Source organism: Pelodiscus sinensis, chromosome 2 (assembly GCF_052426305.1).
Source record: "Pelodiscus sinensis isolate ZL-2025 chromosome 2, ASM5242630v1, whole genome shotgun sequence".
Taxonomy (NCBI): Eukaryota; Metazoa; Chordata; order Testudines; family Trionychidae; genus Pelodiscus; species Pelodiscus sinensis.
In genome coordinates, this window is record NC_143053.1 from 211470161 (window position 1) to 211497969 (window position 27809).

The following is a 27809-nucleotide window of genomic DNA, read 5'->3' on the forward strand; positions in this document are numbered from 1 at the left end:
GTATGAAATCTGTAATTTCACATAGGTTTAGATATTAACCCAAAAGAATTCCAGCAGTTTTGGCCAAACAACATAAAATTCAAAATTTGACAGCTGTTAATCCAAGTGTATCCAGAAAGTGTGTGTGTGAACCCTACAAAACAAAATTGCAAAGGTAGAAACACTAGTTATATACATAGCCACAGTTAAAACGTTTAGATTTCCAAAATCCAAACTACCATATGTTCACAAGTATATTCGTTATATCCAAATAGCTTTGTATATTTAAAGAGCTTGGAAATATTTTTATTCCATTAAGCAATGGCAAAATTATACTGTCTCTGTCAAATAAAAACAAAACAAACACTATAATAGATGGGGAAAAGGAAAGAATCCACAAAGAAGCTAATGTAAACTAGTTTGTTTGCATATATTTTCATCAAATATAGGCCTGATTCTACTTTCACAATACTGCCAATGATGAGCAAAAAACTCCAAAAAAAACCCAAACCCTCCCACTATCTTCAATATTAACAGGATCAGGCTTTTTCTGCTTATTAAACACTGAACTGATTTTATCATATGCACACATTAATGATAATGGAAGATCTTATGGTGGTATCTATCTACTCTGGAGCTTTACATGCAGAGTGTGCTTTCATTATTGACAGGATATAGCCCTTTGTATCCTTGCAGGGCTTTTTATCATGATTAAGATTTGAGAAAAAGCCTTTTATTTAGGGCTGTCAGCTTTAATAGAGGGGAATGAGACTGATCAACACATCTGACAGAAGAAGTCTCTTCTTGGAAATTGCATTGTACCAAAGTGTCAGGTTCAAACAGTGTGACAACTCTCTCACTTCTGTACTGAATCACAAATGGGGAATCACTATGTTTATGTAGCGATAGTCATACTAGATGTTTTTAAAGGAAGCATTTAGCCTGTATTGTTTTCATACTTTAAAAAAAATGCTTTTGTTGAAAAATGTTACACTGCAAACTAAGGTTCCACTCCTGAAATAAGGGCAACATAGGAGATCCCCTTGAGTTCAGTGATGAGGCTCTAGGGCTCAACAAGCTACCTGGCCAGAGCTTATTGTAGGGTTAGAAACCTAACAGAACAGTGTTCCAGCTTCCTCCCCACCCCACTGCCCCACCCATCAAATTGGGGAATGAAAACAATGTTCTAATCTAGAAGCTGTCTGGCTTTAATGTAGTTATAGAGGTACAGAGAAATAAATGTTGTCTATGGTATTCCTAATGCCTCCGTTTCATCTAAGTGCTTCACAGTTGCTAATGTGTTTATCTTCACAACACTCCTGTGAGGTAGGGCAGTGCTCTTATTCCCATTTTACAGATGAGGAATGGAGACACAGAGGGGCTATGTGACATGCTCAGGGTTACTCAGGAAGCACAGAGTTGAACCCATGTTTCCCAGGGTCCCAGTGAGTATCCTAACTATAGGACCATCTTTTTTCTCCTTTAACCTTGGTTTTTAATTGAAGAGAACCTACAGGTATAGTTAGGGTTCACCAGTGTAACATCCCAACTTGGACTGAAGCCTGAGCTCTGAGATCTCCCCAGTCCCAAAATTCATGCTTCAGCCTGAATCCAAATGTCTACACTGCTATCTTTAGTCTCGTGGTGCAAGCCCTGCAAGCATGAGTCAGTCGATCCAGCTTCTGAGATTCACTGATCAGGGAGGAGGCTGGCGATATAGATGTGCCTAAATTCCTAATCCTGTCATGAGGATCCCTTCTAGGCCACGAGGGAGTCTCATGTCACTGGAGTTCTGGGTACATGGCTCTGCCTAGGCAGAGTTCCTTGTGGGATCAGGGCCTAACTACATCTGTGACACAACAAATGAGAACCACAGACTATAGGCGGGTGGGAGGGAAGAGAGGGAATGTCAAGCAGTAAGTAAAAACAAGAGTGACAGTCACTCAGTTAGGCCTGTACAGCCTTGATGGAATAGTTAATTACGTTTGTGTTTGTTTTTACACCCACTTATAGATAACATGGCAAAAGTGACATTTTAGGAGAGCTTTGAATGAGAAGCAAGAGCTGGCCTAGCCATTTGTTTGTTTGCTTTGTTAAAACAACTAATGCATCAAACCAGACAAAGACTATCGTGAAAAGCCACTTTGATTAAAAAAACATTGTTGTCTTTCTTTCCCAATTGCTGATGCTTTTTTCCTTGCTTTGATCATCTCTCACCTTAACTGGTGAGCTCTCCTGCAGTCTGGCCTCCCTCTATCTTGCCCCAGTCCAATCTATGCCAAAATAGTCTCAGAAGTAATCATCCTTGTGCTCTGACACTTATCTTTCCTACATTTCCCTTAAATTACTTCCTTTTGCCTTACACATTAAGGTTATGTCTAGACTGCAGGCTTCTTGCGCAAGAAGCTTTTTGTGGAAGAGATCTTCCACAAAACTTCTTGCACAAGAGTGCATCCACTCTTCAAAAGTGCATCAAAAAAGCAATGCACTTTTGCACAAGAGAGCATCCAGACTGCATGGATGCTCTCTCACAAGAAAGCTCTCATTGCCATTAACAGAATGGCCATCAGGGCACCTGTGCTTCTGTCGATAGGCTGTTTTTGCACAAAAAAACCCCTGTTGCCCATCCACACATGCCTTTCTGCACAAGAGCTCTTGCACAAAAAGGCTTATTCCTCATAGAAAGAGGAATAACTATTGTGCAAAAACCCCTCTCTTCTTCAGATTTACTGCAAATTTACTTGCACAAAAACGTGCTTGCAGTGTGGACGCACCACGAGTTTTTGCACATTGCCTAAGTTTCTGAGTCTGATCTTTAACACCAGTGCCCTGCATGACTCTGTCCCTTCTTAACTGGCCTTTGCTCCCTGACTCATCTGTAGTCATTCAAGCCTTTCTCACTAATACCCTCTTTATATCATTTTCCTAATCCCATCTCCATAGCTCCTTCCTTAAAGCCCTGATGCTCTTGGCGTACCCTGCACACCTTTCCAAACAATCTCATCAATTTCCTCTCTGTCTCATCCCTTTTTAGGAAGCTGTTCAAGATCATCATAGTTATCCAACTTTGTGTCATATCACTGCCTAGATTACTTATCAGACAGGTATGAGACTACATCCAGACTGTATTAATATGGGAAGATCTCCTGATTATAGACTAAGCCTGTTGCTGATTTTGTTTTCTAGATCTTGATTTTTGTTACCCTTTTTGTTTATGAACTGCTGGCTCATCTGCAGGTTGGGAGGAATGGTGTTCCAGAGGTTTGTTTCTTTAACCCAGGCAGAACCCAGCAGATAATTATGGATGATCTTCATCGTCCACAAGGCTCACTTACAAGGTCTTATACGGTACGTCTACACTGCACAGCTATTTCAGGATACTGGAGGTATCCTGAACTAGCTCCCTCATGTCTATACAAGCCACCCGGTATTTTGAAATATTTTTCAAAATAACAGGTACGTTATTTCTCCATCCCGGTAAACCTGGTTTCATGAGGGATAAGGAATGGTCTGAATTATTTCATCTGTGTAGATGCACTGAATTTCTAAATAAGCCATTTAAAAATAGATTCTAAATACGATAAGCAATTTATGTAGCACAAATTGCATATCTTATTTCAAGTTTAGGGTGCTGTATAAACACACCCATAAGGAACATCTTGATTCCATCTTCTGTTACACGTGTGTGAGGCCATTTGTGATATTTTGAGCTGCAGTATGCTCTGTAGAAGGCAAATACACAGGTTTTTGTCCCTCTTTTAGAATCCACATTCTTCATATTCCTTTCTTTCCCATTGTCTAGTCAAGATGAATTCTTAGATGCAAGATAGATGCTTAAATTTCATCCAAAGAAGATGTTTATCCAGAGGAAATTCCTCAGAGAATTCACAGATATCCTCTTGAAAGGCTATGGTCCATGTCAGTCACTTGCAATCTAGAGCTTCACTGAATGCATCATTTTTCTTGGAGTCCTATGCAACACCTGATGCACCATTTTTCATTTGCTACTGTTCCACAGATGCCAGCCCTTATCATTGATGTGGCCTTCATAACTGTCATCCATTTATCCTTGACCTAGGATTAAATAGCACATTAAACGGACTTTCAAATAATTTAAAATTGGAAGGAATTCAAAACACCATGAAGGACAGAAAAATGAAATCAAAGGGACAAAGGGTTTAGAAACATGGGAGTACATGCTACTCCAATAGAACTAGGGGAAAATAATCTAGAACCCTGCTCTTCAATTGATGAAAGAAACCTAGACTGCTAAAACAGGAGTACCAGGGGACATCCAATTACACTGGAGTTTGAAATATAGCACCAAAATCAGACCCATGTAATGTTATGACTATGCACCAGTATCATGTCTCAACCAGGACCATGATAGTGTTTACTGCTGAGATAGGAACTATCTCTGAACTATTCATTTCTGGCCATCTCACTGGCAAAAAATATACTGACAAGCATGAGGGATTTCAGAAAAGATTGGCAATACTTGAATACAGTAGGGATTTATTTATGAATTAAATACAGTGGATCAGATCCTGAGCATTTGTAAGTCAGAATGGACTTCAGTAAAATAAACATGTTTACACCAAAACATGCATGTGCACTGTTTATCTGAAAAACTTCTCAGAGGGAGAGAGCAATGAAAAGGATCCACACATTTTTATGCAGTATGAATATCAAGAAGAGAAAGATATTACAGTGGTCATCACTGGAAAGATTTAATTGGCCTTTTCTGAACTTTGAAAATGATTCAGTTTGGGTTCAATGTGAGTTTCAAAAGATAATGTAGATTGAGTGTTTTATCCATATCTATTTGTCAGTCTTTAATTGCAGACCCTAGAATAATTCCTGGTCCCCTGTAGCTTTACATTCACAGTAGTGAATTACATGAATCACTTATCTGCCTATGAGCTTAATGTAATCGAGGCACTGAATTTCTCTGTTCTATTATATTTTTCCCTCCCCTATCATTTGCGTCATCAGCAAATTTTAGCCATTTTTGAAAATGTATTTTATTTCATTAACTATCCTTCTCTACCATGTCCTGCATGCTAAGATTTTAGCTCTTAGGAGCGGGGCTGTCCTATGAATTCTAATACTTGAAATCATATTCAAATCCATACAAGCTCAATTTCTAAATTTCAGCTGACATGAGAGTTAGGTTCACCTGTTTTAAGGATTAATTTTCAACTATAGTACCAGATTCTATGTTTCTTTGAGTTCACAGATTATTAAAGGATTTGATAGACAGATAGATACAAAGGTTTAGTAACTTAAATCATCATTTGACCTACACTTGAGTTTTGATTCCCACATCAGCTATGTCTATAATCTTTAAAGCAAACATGGATTACAGCAAGCTTGAATGAAAATTGATATTGTAGTATATATTGTCAGTGGAACTATTTTGCAAGCTCAATGGATTTTCAAGAAGTCTGATAGCATTAAAAGGCATCCCTTGTTTGTATTGATCTTAAGTCAACACAATTTATTTCTATAAATTAATATTTATAGTCATTTTAAAAAGTGGACTTGAACCAAATCAGATTTTTTTACTTGTATAATATTTTTAGCATTTTGTGTGCTTTATTTTGTAGATAATTTAGTGTTTGTTCTCATTAGAAAATGAAAATTGAGTTTAAAAACCAATCCCATCTTATCATTGAATTTTATTAGAGGTAGCTTGGTCTAGCTGTTGTGAGTAAACTACTCCTGAGATCTATTCCCAGTTTTCCTATATGAGCTTGGGTAGTCACAGGCTTTCCCAGTGCTTTACTTTCCCTACCCTTCAAAATGGAATCATTTGCCTATCTGATCATGACTAAGATGTCTGTAAGTCAACTGAAGTTTAAATTCTCTGAGATCCTGATATGATGTCTATTACACATGTAAAATATTATTTTGAAGTATATGCCACTTACATATAGAACTCATGGAATCAAATCCAGTGACGTGTGCGGGCACATCTGAAGGCAGAGAGCTTTCATCTAAAACTAGCACTGTAGTTTGTGCTTTTTTGGAGAAATTCAGGTGGTCTCAGTTAAGTCAACGAAGTCACTGTCATAAAGGAATTTGTTGAGTTTGGGCTGTATAGCAGGAGTTAGAATCTGGACCTTGGTTTAGACAGATCAAGGACAGAATGTATCCCCTAAATCGTTAGCTATCTAAAGTGAATATCACTGTTCAGAAAATGTATCCAGTAATTATGTGAGCCAAAAAGCTGAAGTAATTGTATTTTAAATTTATTTTTCCATATCAAAATGTTCACGTAAGTCATTACATTCTAGCTGAAGTATTTTTTATTTAAAAAAGATTTTTAAAGAGAAAGATTAATTTCAAATCCACTTTCACTGTCATAGAACTATTAGGTGATGATCTGTACCTGCTCTTAAAACCAGAGATTATATCTGTAGAAATTGCCCATGATTAAAGTTATATCATTTTACCATCCCTTTAAGAAATATTTATTGTTTTCGGGGTCTGTGTATGTTTAATATTCCTGTAGTGGAGCAACATATTGCCTTAATTAAAATAACTCACATTAATTTATGAATCTCTGATGGGAATTTGTCAAATAGTGATTAAGGTGTAATAGAAAGATGCAATCATAGCTACTAGGATTTCAGCAGTTGTTTCTCAGTAAGGATCTCTTGACCTTACAACTCATTTACTCTTCAGCATGGCCTGGTAATCTCTGGAAGGAAATGATGTGGAACTCATGAGGATTCAGGTCAGAACCTTGTTAGAGTCAGTGTAAAAGAGCAAAAGATTATTAGGACTCAATAAATTATGATTGTAAATTATTTCAAGTGAAAATTATGCCAGGGTGCAATAGGACAGTACATAAAAATCAAATCAGGGATTAATCTGTTTTCACTCCATTGAAATTATACCAAGCCTAAATCTATTGGTGTTGCATAAAATGCATATTTTGAAAAACATTGTAAGACCTGTATATATTTTTGTTCTTCTACCTATAGTGGAGCCGAGGTATCTTAAATCACTTTCCATGGAGCTGGAGGTGGATAGGAGCAAATGCTCCTGTAAATTTCCCTTACTTCTTGTGAGGAGCAGGAGTACTGGTGCCTAATATAATATAAGGAGCTCTACCTATCAGATAGAACTGGAAGGGACCTTGAGAAGTCATCAAGTCCAGTCCCTTACCCACATAACAGGGCTAGGTACCATCCCTGACAGTTTTGCCTAAATGGCACCCTCGAGGATTGAACTCACAACCCCAGATTTAGCAGGCCATTGTTCAAACCATCCCTACCACTCAGCTCAAATTAGCCAGTCTTTACTAGATTCTCTAAATTGAACCCCAGAAGCTTGACCATGGTAGTGTTGACCTTCCACATAGTGTAGACATAACTAGAGGGCAGTAACCATTGATTGCTCCCTTGCTATCTTTTGAAAAGACTCCTCAAAACTCACTTGTGTCATATGCTGTACAAATTGTGATCACCTATAACTGCTTTAGTGTCTTTTTTATCCTTATGTTATGTACAATAGCGTTAACAGTATCAGTAAGCATGTGAGCAAAATTGACATTGAAAGGTGCAGTCAATGTACAGCAATTGGTAAAGATCAGTCTGTCTCTGACTAAAATCAGGGCTACCTGTTCTGAGAAGCCTTTTTTGTTATTGTGTTGTTTTGTGTTTTTCTTTCCTGTGCTCTTATACTGTTAGCAACTCCAGGACAGGGAACTTGGTCTTTGGCACAGATCATAGGCCTGATCTATACTTGACAATTGAGAGAAAAATCACATCTAATCATTTCATAACCTAGGAGGTGCCATTCTAAGCCTTTAGGTTTTACTCTGCACCAATAATGGACCTTTCCCATACATTCCAGCACAGAGAGGGGCATCAGGAACAGAGCTACCAGCTCCACTCCACAGCTGCTTCATTTCCCATCTCTACAACATTACTTCCCCAGCTATATCTCACTCCGACACTGCCCTCCCCCCAGGGACATGTCCCTCTGCTCTGTCTCTGCAGGCCCTCTGACAACAACCTAGCTATGCGTCACCACTGAAATTCTACTTCATTGAAGGTTCTCTAGGTGCTTGTCTCAACCTGACACATATGAGCAGTTCATCAGCCTGGGACTTGTAGTCTGCAACTACACCTGCAAAGCCCCCTCTTTGCAGAAGACCAGCCTTCATGGCTCCTACAAATAATGTACCTGATGGTTTCTCTCCACCAACAAGCACAATATCCCCTTGTATCCTGACCCCAGTTCTTCAGGAGAAGGAGAGGCATACTAACATAGGAATATTGTATTTTAAGTTCCCCACCAGGGAACACTGAGAGGAGTGGGAGCTGGTATTTGGGGGGTGCTAGAGGGAGAGAACCTGCAGCCTTGCACTTGAAATGGGGAGCAGTGTTGTGCTCCCTCTCATGATCGTAGAGTGGCTGGCAAAGGCCTGGGACATAGCACCAGGCCATCAGTCATTGCTCCCTGCAGCCCTATCCTCCTCCCTGCAGGCCTATCCTCCTCCCCTCTCTGGCCTATAGCTGGGCAGGTGGCCCAACTGAGAGGTGTGTGACAGCTCCATTTACTTAGCAAGTTGAGCTGGAGTCAACAGGATGCAGGGGAGGGACCAATCAGGGTTTGGAGGTGAGTTTTTCTGAGCTACAATATCTGCTCTGCAAGGAAAAATCCCAGACATTTCCTCTTATTAGGAAAATATGCCTGCCCAGATGGAGATAGGCAGACCAAAAAAAGGTCATGTCAACCCAACTAAATACAACTAAATAAAATACAAATACAATGAAGCTTGTCTTAGGCAAGAATTGATAAAAATCAGTTGCGTAAAAGACAAAGTCTTCTGATAAAGGTAGAGCAGAACGATGTATTTGAGAATCCAGTGTTTACTTACAGCAGGAGTTGCCTAGGGAAAGTGCCCTGTAGTATGGATTGCATTGTAATTGCATCTAATAGCTACTTATCAGAACTGGCAATGAAGAAAGAATACTCATTGATAAAAGTCAGAACCATCCAAACCACATGTGATTGCAACAAGCTGCTCACACTAACATTTCAGGATAGCTAATTCTCTAATTCACTTGTGGTCATAAGGTCATCATTACAGTGGGCAGTTTACCAGTGATTGTTTTGGGGTTTACCACCAATATTAAGTCCCATGATATTGAAACTGCAACACTGCCATTAAAAAAAGATCTTTATTCTACTCCCCTCCCACTCTAACGTTTGCCATCGGGTAAGAAACCAGGAGATGAGTGACTTAAAATTTGCATCTATTAATCATTTTCTGGGATTACATAATGTTCTGTTCATCTGTGTTTGAACCTGGCTTTCTGTCTGCCCTTTGAAGCCAACAATTCACAGTGGATGAAAGGAAAGCATTTAGCACTTCTGCAGTTATACCTGCTTTCTAATCCAAGGTATAAACCAGCTGCAGATTGTTTAGACCTGTACGGCTCTGTTCACAATATCATTCTCTTTCCTAACTTCCTTACTTTCCATCCACTGGTTTAACAACATGTGCGGTGTCTGAACATTACAACCAGGTTAATTTATTCTTTTACTATTGTATTTATAGGGCAATCAATCTTAATATCTATAGCAAGCAAGTTTATAATGTAATAGATAAAGTACATCAGGCAGAAGAAGAGAACCAAGACAACTTATGGAGCAGATGGTAAAACTGAAGTTTTCATTCTGTATAGTTATGCCATTGTACATATTTCCCACTGTGTTTTAGTGACAATACAGTACTTGTATAGTGATTGAATGCATTCCCTTGTGGCCAATGTATCAGGCGATTTAACTAGGTTATGTTTTTTCTCTGTGTTACAAGTTCCTTTATTACTTATTTTATATGATCCACAAAAATAATTCTGATCTATAGTTAGTGCCTACATAAGGTATTTGTTCAGTAATTATTGAAGGGTACTCACTATTTACTACAATTTTTCCATAATACTTATTATTGCTATATATTCTCAGATACCAAAGCCAGTGGCATGAAGTCCATTGTTGTTAGGCTCCTCATTTTAACCAGTTGTCCATATATCATTGATAGTGGCATTTATAACTGTATTGCTCTTACATTTTCCTTGTACAGTACCATATTTCCAACAGCAGTATATACGAGCTTTTCAAGATTTTGCTTAAGAATGCACACATTGCTTGGTGTACAGATGCTTCCAGTTATACATGTAAATTGGGTATTTGCACATGCAGAATGCCAGTCGCAATGTACACAGGTGAGGTGTCTGAACTAAAGCTAACTGAAATTATGTGAATGAATCCCATTTACTGTACTTCAATGGATTTTGGATTAGACATATAATCGCTTGCAGTTGGTATATCCTCATAGTGGTTACTCCAATCACTCAAAATTATATGCAGTAAAAGCGGTAGTATCAAGGTGGTCACCATGCTGAAAAGACAGATATTCACCTGGAAAACACTGCAGTAAATGTTGAATTTTTAATGGCAGATACTGCCTATGATTAATTATCCAACAGATTAGGCTATTCCATTCTTGCCCTGTAAAAATGGTTTTCTTTTCAAATTAGGAGAGTGGAACAACTATAGTATTTCTTAAAGCAAGATAAGCAGTGGCATGAATTGTAATTACTACAATACATACCTGGAAAGGAGAACTAAAATACCTTTTTAAAATACTATTTTCATTTTACACACAACTGGAAAGACAGGTTCTCTCGTGTTGTCAGAAAAAAATTATATCATTCATGATTAAGTCACATAAGAGAGAGAGACCATTTCAACTTTTTATCATAAAAAATAAAGGTGGAAAAAATGAGACTGTGATTAGTAGTGAAAGGGGATGTGGGAATATTGTGTCTGCATGGGGAGGAAGCATAAAGTAAAATAAACACAAAATAATAAAACTTGTTCAGCCCTACAATCTAATGGTAACACACCATGACGATTTTAGACTTGGTTCTCATTTATACTAAGACACCTTTACTCTGCTCTGAGTTCTTGAACAGCACCCATCTCTGTTATACTGGAATCCTGCTTGCCAGAATTTATGCTTCACCCAATGTAGGGTTTCATTAGATTATCTCAGCAGTGATTTACAGAATCACATAACTTTCTTTCTTCCTCCACACTATCCCTCCAAACAAAACTACAAAGTCACTAATTTACAACCATAGTTGTACATGAAATTTGGTTGCTTGTGCATGAGAATTAATATTTGCAATCTTTCATATAAGTAGGACTTTCATATGCAATCCAAAGTGCATTATTTGCAGATGCAATTTAAGGCCATGTTTTAAAGGAGTAAGACAAAAAAAGGCCATTGTGGATACATTTGCCAACGCTTCTAAGATAGGATATGCTGGTAATCACTCAGGTATTAGAGGAATAATAAATGTGGACAGAACAACTATTAATTGTCAATAATATAACATGACTAGAATGTACTATTCATTCTCCTCCTTTAGAAATAGTAGTGAGGGTTCACAGCACATTGTATCTATACCATTATATGCAGCGCAGAGCAAGGCTGGTATTCTAACATGATACAAAAGACAATTGAATGGCAATTATGACAACATATTTTCTTCTATCATCAATAACTGCTAAAAGGTAACTAATTTTTCTGACCACAATGCTCAGAAATTAAATAGATTGTCAAGCACGTAGAATGCTCCTAGTTTAAAGAGTTTGCAGTAAAATCATTGCAGAGCTGACATACAGAGAGAGAGAGAGAGAGAGAGAGAGAGAGAGAGAGAGAAATGCAGACATGAGTTAAAAAAGTGTCTACTATATCTTATCCAGTTAGTGGATGGAGATGATAATTTTCCAATGATGTCTGTATTGTATTCTTTGTTGTGTAGCATGATGAAACTATCACTGTGCACATTTTAAAACTGAGCTTTACACAAACTGTCTGAATAAGATTTTTTTTAAATATAAGCAATACCATCTCAGATTATTGAAAAAATAAAGTATTAATTGCATATTTGGATTAATTATTTGCCTAGCCATATAGTTAGTCTGATAAGACTACTGAAATCATAAGTCAGGTATCTTTAAATGTTTTCATACTTTTAATATATTATAGACTTTAAGGTCAGAAGGGACCATTATGATCATCTAGTCTGACCCCCTGCACAGTACAGGCCACAGAATCTCACCCACACCCTCAACAATCATTTATTTGTTTTGCTATGATACCCATATAACTGGAGAAAGTCACTTGTGCTTGGTAAGTGTAATAGCCGATAGATGCAGTACATGGAATCCATGTGTACTCTGGCCAACTGATCAAACCTAACTATGTCTAGAAAAAGATAGATATGTGTTTTGAAATATTAAAATCAATTTTCAAGGAGTCATATCTTCTACTTATTTTGTGAGGGTAGGAGGGGAAGATCTTAAAAATTTCCTAATTTCAACAAACCCCACACCTTCCAGTTCAAGCTTTGGATTTGTGCCTCTCTAGAATTCAATGCTAATCTACCAGTGGGTATTAATGGAGAATGAAGTGAAGTGTCCTATTACTTCCCAACAGAGGATGAGCTTATTGCCTGCTCAGTTGTCCAGATCCTGGTAGCCTAGATAGGAGAAACCAAACTCAGGATCTGAACGCAGAGAGCATATTTAATTCCCACAAAAATGAGAAAGTAGACCTCAGTTTACCTATCTCAGATGCCAGCATTTCAAAGAATTCTGTTCCAGAATTCAGTGCCAATAAGAGTCATACAATTAAAGAGCTCAACTTTTATAAAAATCATACTGAATTTGAAAATAAATGAGCTATTGTTGCACTAACACTGGAAAATAATTGCATGAAAGCCCAGTCTTTAAAGTCAGCAGAATGCTTCACAGGGAAGAATATGTATATGGGCAAAATTACTTGTGCCTTGTTACAATGGTAGAACCTGTGTTACATGATGGTTTTCTAAGTTTTCTTTACAAATGTATATAAACTGGCAAACAGTAAGTTATAGTTTGAAATTAGGAGTGAAGCACTGGGACAGTCTTCCAAGGATAGTGTGTGTGTGGGGAGGGGGGGAGAGACTTGTTTTAAGACTGATATTGATAAATTTATGCAGCTGTTGTGTATCTGAGTTTAAAAAAAACCCTCAAAATTGTTAAACAACAGGTACTACTGGAATTATTTAATTGAAGATCATCAGAAATTACTACAGTACCATACAAAAAAAAAGAGATACATTTTCACCTTGTGATATCAGACCAAGAGCTGGCTCAGTATGGGCACATCTACACTGCAGGGCAAAAGTAGAATTTAGCTACACAACTTCAGCTGCGTCAGTTGCATAGCTTTTGGTGCAGTCTACACAGAAGGGAAGGAAGAACGCTTTCTTCAACTTTCCTTACTTTTCATGAAATGAGGGTTACAGGAGTCAGAGTAAGAGGTCCTCCAGTTCAATATTATTTAGAAATAACACCAGTTATTCTGAAATAACGCTGCTGTGTAGACATACCCTATGGCTCCTTCACTGCATCCATATAGGATTTTAGACACAGAAATCCTTTCTGCCACAAGAAATATATGTTGTGATATCTTTTCTATATATTCTCATTTTTCTCATTTATGTGTGAAGGTATGATTATTTACAGCTGAGAAGACTAACAATTCTTCAGTATAATATCTATCAGTCGGTCCTCCTTTCCTCCTGCAATCAAAGAATATCAAGAGTTTTATAGACACAAACGCATGGAGAATTATCAACTATAGCCTAATGTATAAAACCCTGCATAGGTTTGCTTATGTGTCAAGGGCCAGTGTCGTGGGCCTTAGAATCAGACACATTCTTTTAAAGACTATCCACTATATATATGAATCAAATATTCAGAAAGAAATAACTATAAGAGTTAATATTTACTAACTGATACTACTATAGAGGATGGTATAATAAGGTTGCCTACAGTGGTACTTGGCTCACCCACAAATATCTCCAATGACTAAAAATAGACCATTGTAAGACAAGGGTATGCTCCGAGTTACTACATTCTCCCAGTGTGTGGCTGGTGGGTCTTGTCCACATGTTAAATGTCTAAGGGACCATGTTATTTAGGGCTGGAAGAATTTTTTCCCCTGGTCAGATTGACAGAGACCCAGAAAGGTAGGTGACTTTAATCAGCAGCATGATGATTTGAACTACGTGAATGGTGCTTTATTTGCAATTTGAAAACTTTATATCATGATTTGAGGACTTCAGTAACACAGCCAGAGGTAAAAGGCCTATTACAGGAGCACGTGGGTTAAGTTCCTGTGGTCTGCAATGTGCAAGAGGTCAGAATAGATGATCATGAGAGTCTCTTTTGGCCTTAAGTATATGAGCATTGATATGGATCACTGAAATAACATGATAATAAACAAAGTTAAAAAGAGGCTGTCCTGATACTCCTAACATGACATAACATTTATAATTAATTTGATTCTGCACAAGTACCTGAGTAAGCACCTGTACAAAAAAGAAGACAGGAATTTTAGTCATTCCAACAGCATTACCATGTTACTATGTATTGTACTTCCAGACAGTTTTAGTGATCTCCACTTCATAAGTTCTTCAAATGATAATAAAACTCATTATTTATAAAGCATATTTTCAGATAGCCTTTTTTTAAAGTTTCCAGTTTGTTTTACAAACTAAAAAACACAAGAGTTTAGGGAATTAAGTAAAGTTATCAGTGTTGTCATTTGCTCTTTGCATCAAAATGGCACCTACCTGTTATTATAATAAGATGAAGATCCCAGCTAGATAAGTCATAGGCCCTTCTATGGTGTCGTGCTTATTTGTTTATATCATTAGATACTTGCAGACTGTTTAACTTGTAATTTTTAATGTTCTGCTCTAATCTTTGAGGCCAACTGTATTTCCCTTGCCTAATCATCCTGGCTTCTTTCTATCTGATCTGTCAGGATACATCTAGACTGCAGAGTTTTTCCAGGATACCAGATGTATCCTGGAAAAGCTCTGTTGTGTCCAAAGAACGCATTTGCTTTTCTGAAATTTTTTTTGGAAAAGCAGACGCATTTTTTTGGCATCCCTGTAAACCTCATTCTAGGAGGAAGAAGGGATGTTCCATAAGAGGCTATTTTCCTGGCAATTGACCCAGTGTAGATGGGCCATTTGTCAGAAAAGCCTCTTTCGGAAGAAAAGCGGAAAATTATATGCAAATTGTGGTTCGCAATTTGTGTATCTTTTTCTGATAGAACTTTGTTGCATAGATACAGCCTCCCTTCCCTTGCCATACCAGCCATCTCCTTAGCACCATCAACTTCATTTCTTTAATCTCTCTGAGAACAACTGTCCTGTTTCCAGAAAGAAAAGGATTAAAATGGACAAAAGCCAAACTTTGCTTTATTAGCAACAAAGCAGTTATCCTAAGGTGATCAAGGAAAAAGGAACACCTTGAGGAAATGTCATCAACTAGCCTCCGGTAAACATTAAAAGATCTATTTAAAGCTATATGAACTAAGTCAATTGGCTTTCATTAAAGTAATTGTTTAGTTCCACACCAGTACCAATCTGACTGATTAGACATGACAGAAGGGGCACCCTGATCTTCACTTTGGGAAGCTGTGTAAAAGACCAGATGAAAATTAACTTCTAATCTAGCAAAGGGCTCTAAGGAATGGCCACCCCGAGGGAGAAGCCTAGGGGTTTACTGGGCAATATCAAGATGACTTGAAACCTGGAAAACATTCTTTACCATGAGAGACATAAGGAGCTCCATGGGCTCGTCTACACTGGCCCCTTTTCCGGAAGGGGCATGCTAATTTTTCAGATCGTAATAGGGAAATCCGCGGGGGATTTAAATATCCCCCGCGGCATTTAAATAAAAATGTCCGCCGCTTTGAAGTAGCAATAAGAGATCCTCCGGAAAAGGGCTTTTTTCCGGAGGATCGGGGCCAGTGTAGATGCTCTTTTCCGGCTTTTCTAAAAGCCGGAAAAAAGCGGCGGACATTTTTATTTAAATGCCGCGGGGGATATTTAAATCCCCCGCGGATTTCCCTATTACGACCTGTGAAATTAGCATGCCCCTTTTGGAAAAGGGGCCAGTGTAGACGTAGCCGGTTTAGCATAGCCAAGAGAAAGTTAAGTAACATAATCTTGGCTGGTATATGTTTACATTTGGTCAATGGGGATGGAGACTGCATCCCAGAAAGCCTTCCTTTCTCTTGAAATAATGTCAGTGAACTTTGGGGAAATAGAAGAATAAGTAAAATCCATTTTGTTTTCCATCACTTAGGGGACAAAAGGGAAGTAGCCCCTTTCAAACTGATCAAGCACTTTCAAGTTCTTAGCCCAGCAGTCCAGAGTAGCTAGATATTGATGATAGGGAGACTTACTTAGGCAAAGTTTGTAATTTACTGGAGTTAAGTCTGCCAACTAGAAAGCATGTTGGTTTTACTTATGAATCACTCCTGTCTCTTTTGTTCTTTCTTATTGTCACTTAAACACCGTCTCTTTGTTCATTAACTTAGGCTACGTATAGACTACATCCCTCTGTCGGCAGAGGGATGTAAATGAAGCACTTCGAAAGTGCAAATGAAGCCAGGATTTAAATATCCCGCACTTCATTTGCATAATTACGTAATGGCGCTCTTTTGAAAAAGCGCTATTTCGAAATTAAAATCACAGTCTAGACGTTTAATGTTTTATTACTCCACCACCAGAGTGCCGCGTTTCAAATGGAAGAGTAAAATCCTTAGCCGAACTAATAGGCTGATGAGCGTTCGGTCTCTTTGGAGGCAGTGAACTTGATGGCCTTTGGGTGGGAGTCCAGTGAGGAGGACTGGACACAGCAGGAGAGATGCTTTGGGGGAAACCTGAGAGTAGGGGGTGTTGGTGTCACCCTGCCAGGAGTAAGCATGCTTGTGGAAGCTATGGTGAGGCCACTGTGCTCTAAGCAGGCTGCCAGTGGCCAGGTGTAATACTGACAAGTGGAACTGAGCCTAGGATCTTTGGAGCTTAGTGCATGAGCCTCTACCACTTGAGTTAAAAGCCAGAAGGTTCCCAGCTAATGCTGTAAACTTTAGTAAATTCATTCATTCTCTCTCTAACTGGTGTGAGCTCCACTACTTGAGACAGTGAACCACACCCAGTAGGTATGTGAGTTACATAGGCTCTGCTCCAGAGGTGCACAGCATGGAAGTGCCCAGAGTGATTGGGCAGAGAGAACCATCCCTTAACTGGCCTGGGTGAACCCCCAAAGCATCACAGTAATGGGCAGATACACCAGCCCAGGAGTAACCCCTTAATAGAGTGCAACATAATCCCCATTTCTCAGCGAGATAGCGCTAGTGTAGAAGTGTGGGGGTGTGGGAGTAGACAGAGTTAGGGTTGTGTCTGCACATTGGAGAGGAGCATTAGATGCACTGACTTTGCTCACCCCCAGATTCCTGGAGCAGCAGGCCAGGAAGCCCTTAAACTGCCCCCAAAGAGATGAGCAACCTTAAGCCCAGCTGTACAGGAGGAAAGAGGTTGTCCCTTAGTATTTTGGAAGCCTCTAATATTTTGTCAAAAAGGCACAGTGAACCCACTATCTAAGTTCATTATTCTCCTGAAATCTTGATGGGTTGTGGCACTGATGACGAAATGTGTCTTGGTATTACAAACACAATATGTTTGTTTTAATACACCTTGACGGGGTTTTAACTGGTTAACTTTGAAGCATAAAGCAGTCATCAGGGTACAGATGTCACAGCCATGTAAATATACAAATGTCACACAAGCTATGAAAGGGATCCCCGGTTCTTTGAATGTTGCTGAAATATATTAAGAATTTCAGCAATACAAGGGAAAAGTAACTAAAATATTAAACATGAGTGCTCAAGTGTTTCACAGCCTCTTACATGCAAATGTTTCTGACTCAGATTAATTTACTGTGTGTTTTGTTTCTTCAGTGAGGGAGTGGGAGGGATGAGAAAATACATTACACATTCTTCAGGAACACTGCATTTAACTGTATTATTTTGTATGTTTTATTAAGTGTATCAGGTGTTTGTAACCCTCATTGTGGCTGCAGCTGGGGATTAACTCAGCCAGTTTGACACCCCTTCCATCAGATGCTCACTATCTTTTTTGCTCTCTGTCTCCCTCAGCACTCAACTGTTACCTTTTTGTGACTTGGCCAGGTCATTTGTAACCTTCTCCTTTGGGCAAGGTGGGGAAAGGGGAGTTGTGTACCTCAGGCTCTTGTCTCGGGCAATCTTCCAATCCATTACCCCCCTATGATGCCACTTCCCCAAAGAGTGGTAGGGAAACCTGGGTCCATCCTATTCTCCCCATTTCAGCCCAGGGATCCTACCACCAGAAGCTAAGGCCTGCATTGGCCTACACTTTGCTGATGTTTCCCTGCACTGCTTCCTAATTGCCTTGATTAGTCTCCCTCTTCTGTCTATACCCTTCCTTCCTGGCCAAGCTCTCTTCTCTCCTTAGCCACAGAGAGAGTAAGCACAATTCTCCTCATTGCAGCTCTTTTTGCCTACAGAGACCTGGCTACAATTGTCACCTGTTCCAGTCCAAGTAAGCTTCATCTTTTAATTAGCATCCACTGCTGCCTGGTTCCTCCTCCAGGTGCAGCCTAAGCGGTTAATTGGCCCACATAGTCATCTAGCCCCCTTATTAATAAACTTGTTTTACATTGTCAGGGCAAAGTCTTTAATTCCCAGTGAGTCTGGTTCTGTATAAATAGTAGGTGCTCTGTTCCTCTCTTTGCTAGAGTCAATACTCTGACCCTGAATTGTTGTTTACTTTCTTGTTGCTGCATGAAACATACAAACAACAAGAACAAACACACTTCAAAGACTACAGTCCTCTTCCTCTAACCCACTATTCTAGGAAAATAAACCATCATCCTCCTGCAAAGCTATATAACCTAGGCAATCTGCCAAGGCCTCCCCTGTTTGGAACATCAGATGAGATAGAAAACAATCAATTTAGAACAAAAAACTCCATTAATGATGGACTCAAACTACTTAACCAACACACCAAATTATTTTTAAATTAGACACAGAGTCTGAACTGACTTTATAGACTGTTAAAACATAAGAAGGGAGTAGCAAGAACAAATGTATACATTCACTGCGGTCTTCTTCGAGCCTGACTTTTCTCTTAGCAGAGAAGAAATACTATTTTATTTCAAAGCCACAGAATCTCCAGTTTAAATTGCTGTGTCAAGCCCTTCAAAATAAGCAAAGTGCATCTTTATATGACAAATTGCATCTTCCACTATGAGAAGCATTCATGCTCTGTGTTATCCACATCATGTAAACAATATCTTACATGAATACTGTAATTGTGATCGTGAATATCTCAGTCACCATTTCCATACATGTGAAACAAAATGCTTATAAATTTGACTTAGGCAGAATTAATCCAGAAGATGCATTTAAAAATCAGTTGACAATGGATTGTTCTTAGGACTACTCAGATCAATGGCTCGTGCATTCAGATTGAAAAGCCCAGGCTTAATTTGTGCACCAGCAGTTTGGGAACAAGCATAATTGTGAGCTCAGTTTTGCACCTGCAGTTATTTGAAGACTTAATGTAAGCCACTTAAATGTACCTGATTTGTGGGAATGATTTACATGTGAGAGAGGCTGACAGCTCACTCTACTGAGGATATGCTGTGTTCTCCATCTTCCAAAAAAAACCCGTACCCTTAGGACCGTTTGCTTTCCATATTTGCGATTGGAGGTTCCCCACAAACAACTATTGCTTAGCAAAAGTGAGTTAGTACAAGCTACATTTCATTATACTCTGAGACTGGTTTGTCTTTGTACCACAGTGCCAATTTTTTTCACAAGACCTTTGTAGCATAACCAAAATAGCCCCTTGGTGGATTGTCCCTCAGGTGTGTATCTGAAGGCCAAAGTGCAATTAAGGGGAAACTTCCACCAAATATGATTTTTGTGAGGCGGATATGAAAAGACTCTACAAAGGGACAAAGAAATGCTGAAATCAAGAAGCACCTCCTGTAAAATAAGGAAAGCACAGGAAAAGTAACATCTTTCCATCAGGCAAAGTGATGAGGTATGAGTCAGAGTGCTAAAAGCCAGCAATTGAACCAGCATTGTGGATGTTAACCAGTTAGTCCACCAAGAAGGACCTCATGAAGGAGAGGAGTTCCCGATTACCAGATTGAACTAGAGTGGGGTAGTTAATGAGTCTTTTATTTATCCAAAAAGACTGGATAAAAGAGCACAGGAAGCTCCTTGGAGATGGGGAAAGATTTTTTTTCCTCCAGCCTTTGAAGATCAGGTAGTAAAACTGAGGAAATTGTATATACTGTAACAGTTTATAGAAGGCTGTGGCGTGAAATACTATAAAAAAAACTCTCTCAATGGTACCTACACAAGAGAAGTTCTGTCTTCAGAGCTTACAACAGATGCTAAAAGCCTTACAGGGCCAAAATAGCACAGATGAATCAGCACTTTACTTCTGGTCTTGCTTCCTACTGAGTCAGCAGGGGTGAGGTGACATGAAAGTCTCAGTAAGGATAATCCTATAGAACTGAAGAATTCCTCTTGCATGTATGGATACTTACAGGGTTGAAAACACTGGCTTTACTGCCAAACTCAACAGCAGAGCTGTGGAAAACACATGAGAATCCCTAACCCCTATGTGGTTTAAAAGAAAATCTACAACTATGTAGGTATTAGATATATATTTGTGGCCACGATTTAAAAAAAAAAATGGATGCCCCAAAGCTAGGTTCTTGAAAATTTTCAGGCTTACCACATAAATAGTTTGATTTTCAGAAGTGCAGAACCCACAAGCACTATGCTGAATTTCAGCAGGGCATTTGCCAAATGTGACATAGACCATTCTGAGCCAGAAGAAGCGTTAGGAATAGAGTCCTGCATACCTGTCTCTCCATCTGGTGTCCCAACTACTCTCATACACACTTTCTTCTCAATGTGAAGAATGGGTGAGTTTTGGAGTTCACAGTTCTAAACTGCTGATACAGGATCTCATTAGGCCTCAGGCATTTTGCCTTTATTCTCATTAGTTCTCACAGATATTTGATGACCATAATGATATGTGAGACAAAAGAACTACCTTGCCATAAAATAGCATGTCCTTCCAATCAATACATAGAAAAAAATTCTGTGACAGGCTCCTTTTTATGTTTAAAAACGAGCATTGTTCTGTTGTGACAACACGGTACATATTTCACAGAGAACGATAGTCTCCTGCATTACAAGTAAACAATGCTAAAAGAGGTAGCAGGTGCTCTTATACAGTACATTTTAATCTATACTGTAATGAATTTAAAACTACTAAACTCAATTGCTCCTTGAAACCATTTTTGCCTGGACTTTATCTTGTTAAGAACCTTGTACTAAAATCGTATCAGCCAGATGGCAGTATAATTGCGGGCCACAAGAGGATAGACTGACTCCTTCAGGTAAAATGTTTTGAGCCAAGAGATCTCATCAGGGGGCTCCAGTTACTGGTAAGGTTTTTTTTAATTGAGGCCAGCAGTCTGATTAAGGATATAGTTTGGCCTACGTCCGATATTTTATCGAATATGTTTTAATGAGTTCTGTAGACCAGTTGTGACATTCCACTTCACTCTTTCAAGCAACGTGATTGGAATCAATACAGAACGAATTATTGGTGAGCTGTTTAAGAAGCTTTATAGTCAGTATTAGCTGTTTCCTCAGTAATTATGGGGTTGGACGGTTTCTGGTATTTAAGTATTTTATGTTTCAGTTGCTGACTATTTTAAAATGTACCTGCTTTTAATAGTTTGTTGCTTTCAGAAAAATATATCATTTTGTTTTACTGCTCTAGGAAAAATTATTGTGATTGTTTGTTATAATGTATGGGGTATTCTTCAACTCATCTGTGATGCTTCATCCAGAGAAATCTTAAGAACCATAGAAATATTCTAGACAGCAAATAACCTTTGAAATTGTACCAGCAAATGTTATGCATGTAAAATAAACCTTAATTATCTTAATTTTGAACAGGGCTCCAATGTGGTCTCCCTTTTTGCAGACACAAATAGCTATGAGAACAAGTTTGCAACCACAATTATGAAGAAGTACAATTTATGTCATATAATACTCTGCCTACACTCAGGAACTAATGAGGCAGATACCTAAAAGATTTCATCTGAGCCTGAAAATAATAGTGAATGCCAAATGGGGGATCAAATAAAAAATATCTAACTATGGGGAAGGATGGGGCAATAAATAGGAAGATTGGTTGATCATGCATGTGGATGAAAGTGTAATTATGTTGGCACAAGTGCAGAAGGCATTTTAAAAATAATTGGACAAAAGATTCTCTGATAAATAAATTCTATTTATTGGCTGTCATGAAAATTTAGAAAATAGCAAATAATGAAATCACACAAATAAGCAAAAAGTACCGCAAAAAAAAGAAAAAAAGAGAATGAAAGTTGTAATCAGATAATCATGGGCTAAAGAAAAGCTAGGGGTACCAGTGCAGTCTCAAAAACTGAGGACTAGAATCACATATAATTGGCCCCAGTCGTCTCATGGTTTCCAGGAGGTCCCAGTCTAGAGGTAGAAGCAGCAACATTACAAAATGGCTGAGTGCTAGAACTGTGGTTCGCAGGCTGCTTTGCAGGAACAGAAAAGTTTCAAATTCAGGCTTGCTGAAAAAACGAGTCTCTTCTAAGAAACAAAATGGTGGCTGACTTCTCATCCTTGACATGCTCCACCCCATCAGGTCCTTGTTGGGGATTAAAACATCAGAAACAGATCTTCAGGTAAATACAGGGAGAGCCTGAAAAGTTTATGCTGCATCTAGGATAAGGGATGTGCTAGTTAAATAATTTCAAGTTGTTGAGAATATGGGCCACTTTGGCTCACACTGATCTATAAGCTTAAGTGCTAGAGCTATGAAAATAATAATGAAAAATATCAAGGGGTTGTTTAGAAGCTATCAGCAGTTTGCCACAACACCATTTTCTCTTCGTCTGTGACAAGTGGCCTGTCACTATTTCACTGATCCTCCTCCCTGAGTAACAATAGGATGTTGGACCTTTTGGATCAACAAGATGCCCAATCCCTGCAACAAACTTGGGTGCCAACTCTGCCCACATATCTACACCAGTGACACCATCACAGGACCTAACCAGATCAGCCACACCATCACAGGTTCATTCATCTGCACATCTTCCAACGAAAGATACGCTATCATGTGCTAGCAGTGTCCCTTTGTTCTATACATTGGCCAAACTGGACAGTCCCTATGTAAAAGAATAAACAGACACAAATCAGATATTAGGAATGGAAATATACATAAACCTGTAGGAGAACACTACAATCTCCCTGGACACACGGTAGCAGATATAAAGGTAGCTATACTGCAACAAAAAAAGTCAAGAACAGACTTCAAAGAGAAACAGCTGAACTACAGTTCATCTGCAAATTTGATACCATCAGTTTAGGATTAAACAAAGACTGTGAATGGCTAGCCAAGTACAAAAGCAGTTTTTCCTGTCTTGGTGTTCACACCTCCACATCAGCTGCTAGAAGTGGGCCTCATCCTCCCTGACTGAATTGACCTAAGTATCTTTAGCTTTATTCTTGATTGATACTCTTCTCTTATGTCTGTATATTTATACCTGCCTCTGGAATTTCCACTACATGCATCTGACGAAGTGGGTCTTTGCCCACGAAAGCTTATGCTCCAATAAATCTGTTAGTCTGTACTGGTATGTCTACACTGCCACCCTAGTTCGAACTAGGGTGGCTAATGTAGGCATTTGAACTTGCAAATGAAGCCCGGGATTTAAATATCTCAGGCTTTATTTGCATGTTCCCGGGCGCCGCCATTTTTATATGCCCCGTAGTTCGAACTACCTGCCTGCGGCTACTCACGGCACAGACTAGGTAGTTCGAATTAAAGCTCCTAATTCAAACTACCGTTACTCCTTCTCACCGCGTGTAGCCGTGGGCAGGTAGTTCGCACTATGGGGCATATAAAAATGGCGGCGCCCAGGAACATGCAAATAAAGCCCTGGATATTTAAAGCCCGGGCTTAATTTGCAAGTTCAAATGCCTACATTAGCCACCCTAGTTCAAACTAGGATGGCAGTGAAGACATACCCTAAGGTGCCACAGGACTCCTCGTCACTTTTGCAGATTCAGACTAACATGGCTACCCCTCTCATACTTGACAAGTTGAACATAGAGGCTACTATTCAAACAATTCCTGAAAATGTATTGACCTTCCAAAGGATACAATTGAGGAATATCAAGGTAGAAAGTACCTACAGTTAAAGATTCTAAAGCATTGAAGCCCACACTATTTCTATTAGATTCAGGAATTGACCTCTGGCAGTGTATACATATCCTTTACTGATTAAATGAACATCAACTCCTTGAGAATCACAGTTAAATATGAAAGTGTTGTCTTCTTATTAATTCAAATGGCCACTGAGGAAGATTAGATAAAATGTTTTATTTTTCTAATTTTTTTCAGTTTGTTGACCTTGTGTTCTGTTTGACTGCACTTTGTGGATAGCAAATTTCACTGTTTTGTTGATGAGTCAGATCCATCCAAACAAAGGGTAGGTCCCAGTAACATCTGCAGCAGAGCAGGAACTGGAAATCAACAGACAGCAAGAGGCAGGCAAGTCAATTCAAAAAAGGAGAGTGGGGAAGATATATGAGCATGTTCGGTGTGCTTACTTTTTGGTCTGCCATAAAGAGCCTTCTCTACACAAACATATGAGCTTTGGGGCTGCCCTAACAATGTTTTTACATTATTTGAAAAGCTCTATCATTTTGGGGCTACTCTATCATAAAATTGATATTTTTAATTACTCACTTAAAAAATGAGTTTATTTCACAGTATACCTTTAACAGTGCATACAAAAAATGCTGCCCAGACTAATAGTGAATGTCAGTAGTTTCTAAAGCAAAAATAATCAGTTGTAGTTACAGAATTGAAGATCAGAACAGTGGTAATTCTTATTCTTTGGAATACACCATCTTTTTTCATGAACAACAATATCCTTTATACTGAAGATGGCAATGGCAGATCATCTTCCTCACACACACACACAATTCAACTTCAATTTCTGAGTTTTAGAGACAGGATCAGTTCTTAATTCCCTGAAGCTAAATCAGAATATAACACAAACTATTTTTGTTCCCACTCCCAGCTTTTTACAAGTTTTCTCAGTTTCCTTTACAGCTCTTATATAGTCAGTCTATCTGTGCCTAAGACCTTTCAATTCCATAATCCTCCCCCACGGTGGGTGCTTTATAAACTCTGAATGCAAATTAAAGGACCTCAGCTGGTGAGTCTGACTGGCTGTTAAGCATTCCTCTCACGTTGTTTTTCAAGTCCCCCTGCCAAGTTTCCACTGGTCTTCTGCCCTCAAATTACACAGAAAATATCACCTAATTCACTTACACTTCAGTTAAACTTTAAAATGGGAAAGATTCAAAAAATTCAAAACAACACTTTTTTTAGCTTTGAATAATCATATAACATCGTTTTAGATGGAGAAGACCCTGATCAAGAATCTTGCATCTACACAACTTGTAGTGGGGTAGTGATGGCAGTCCCTGGCCATGGTACATCACGGGTGATGAGGCTTAGTCAGGGATGCAAGCCTGTAGGGAGGAATTGAGATGTGAGGCAATGAAACTCCCATGATACACCATAGAAACAATCCCCTGTCAGAGAATTTTGATTTTTGTCCAAAATATTTCAATTTTCAAGTGAAATCTTCTATAGAAAGCAAACCCATTTGGTTAACAATACAATTTATCCAAAAATCCTATTTTCTGTCTCCCCCTAAATTAGTTTTGACCAAACATTTTTGATCAGCCCTATTGCCAGCCTATGATTCTCCTCAGGCCGCCTTTCTCCTTGGTTATAAACATAGGCAATACACATTTAGCTTTATATCAGGAGTAAAAGCTTCTTGTCCTTCGCCTTTGCTCCAGACGGAATTCCCTGGATGGAGACCTCATGGGCCAATAGGCAGATGTAGGCAGCCTGTGGCCCGTGAGCAGCACATGGCCCATCAGGGTAACCCACTGGTGGGCCACAAGACCTTTTACTGATGTTGATCCTCTGCATCCACCCACACATACACAACACCCAGTGACTATGGCTTGCCATTCTCAGCCAAAGGGAGCTATAGGAAACAGATGGATCATAGGGACACTTCTTCCTGCAGCTCCCATTGGCCAGGAATGGTGATTTATGGCCAGTAGGACCTATGTGGATCTGTGTCTGTGGATGGTCAACATCAACAGAATGGTGGTTGCCCACTCCTCTCATGGACCCTCGTAACTAAATGATCACTGAGCTAGATCTCTTGAGGAAGGGTTCCCAGACATCCCAACTCATATGTTTTCTATCCAATGAAGATCATTCTTCATTTTAAAGAGCTGCCATTGCCTCCCAAACACTTGCTGCTGTCATGACAAGCATGAATGCAAGCTGGAGCAACTTCTTCCCAAACTCAGAAAGAAAATGGAACCTTTATGTATTTGCCCAAAATGATGTGCATAATGTTACTAAATAGATCAGAATTGCTTTATGTCCCAGCTAGCTGTAAAAAGCTCCTCACTCCTCTCTGGAGTAATAAAAAAAACAAGCCTGAAATAGTGTCAGAAACAACAATTAATTGAAAAATACAAGGAGAGAGATAAATGTCTGGTGATTGGTGGACTAACTCTTTAAAGTTGTCTTGTGCATTCCTTTAGGGCAGGCATGTCCAAAGTCCGGCCCACGGGCCAATTGCGGCCCGTGTTCCGGTTTAATACGGCCCCACAGGTAATTTGGCAATATCTATCTTTTATGGCCCCCAACAAATCCCCGAGCTCCGCTCAGGACTAAGGATGAGCTCGGGCGTGTTCGCAGCTCCATGTACCCGAACCCGCCGGGAAGCTGACAGCGCGCAGCGCTAATCACAGGTACTGAGACATTTTTCCGGTCCGCAGCTGCAGAGATCGGGAAATGTCTCAGTACCTGTGATTGGCACTGTGCGCTGTCAGCTTCCTGGCGGGCTCGGGCACGTGGAGCTGCGAACACGCCCGAGCTCATCCTTAGACTCTTCACCACACACAGCCACAAAGGCAAGAGAATTCTTGTTGGACAGTGTATTAGTGCTCAGACGAACACACTTAGACCAAAACCTCTGGCACTGCGCTCACATGATCCCTTCCCCTTCTGGTCAATTTCAAAAATGGTGACTGTAAATAAGAGAAGGAAAGTTGACAGTGAGGGCCGCCGCTTCCAGGACAGGTGGAAAGTGGAATATTTCTTCACTGAAATACGGAATCACTGTGTTTGTCTGATATGCCAAGAGACTGTGGCTGTTTATAAGGAATTTAATGTCAAGAGACACTACCAGTCGAGACATAGCACATACGACAAGCTAACAGGGCGCGACCAAAGTGAAAAGTTGAAGCAACTTGAAGCTGTTTTAATGTCACAACAGCGATTTTTCACAAGAGCCCGTGAATCAAATGAAAATGCCACAAGGGCGAGCTATGAGGTGGCAACGTTAATTGCTAAAAATTGCAAATCTTTTGCTGAGGGTGACTTTATCAAAGAATGCGTTATGAAAATGGTTGAGAATATCTGTCCCGAGAAGAAGCAAGAGTTTGCCAACATTTGCCTGGCTCGTAACACTGTAGCACGGAGAATTGAAGAGATTTCATCAGATATTAAGAGACAGTTGACATCCAAAGGAGTGGATTTTGACTTCTTTTCAATAGCCTGTGATGAAAGCACGGACCTATCTGACACAGCTAAATTGCTGATTTTTATGAGAGGGGTGGACGATGAAATGAATGTGACTGAAGAGCTACTTGACCT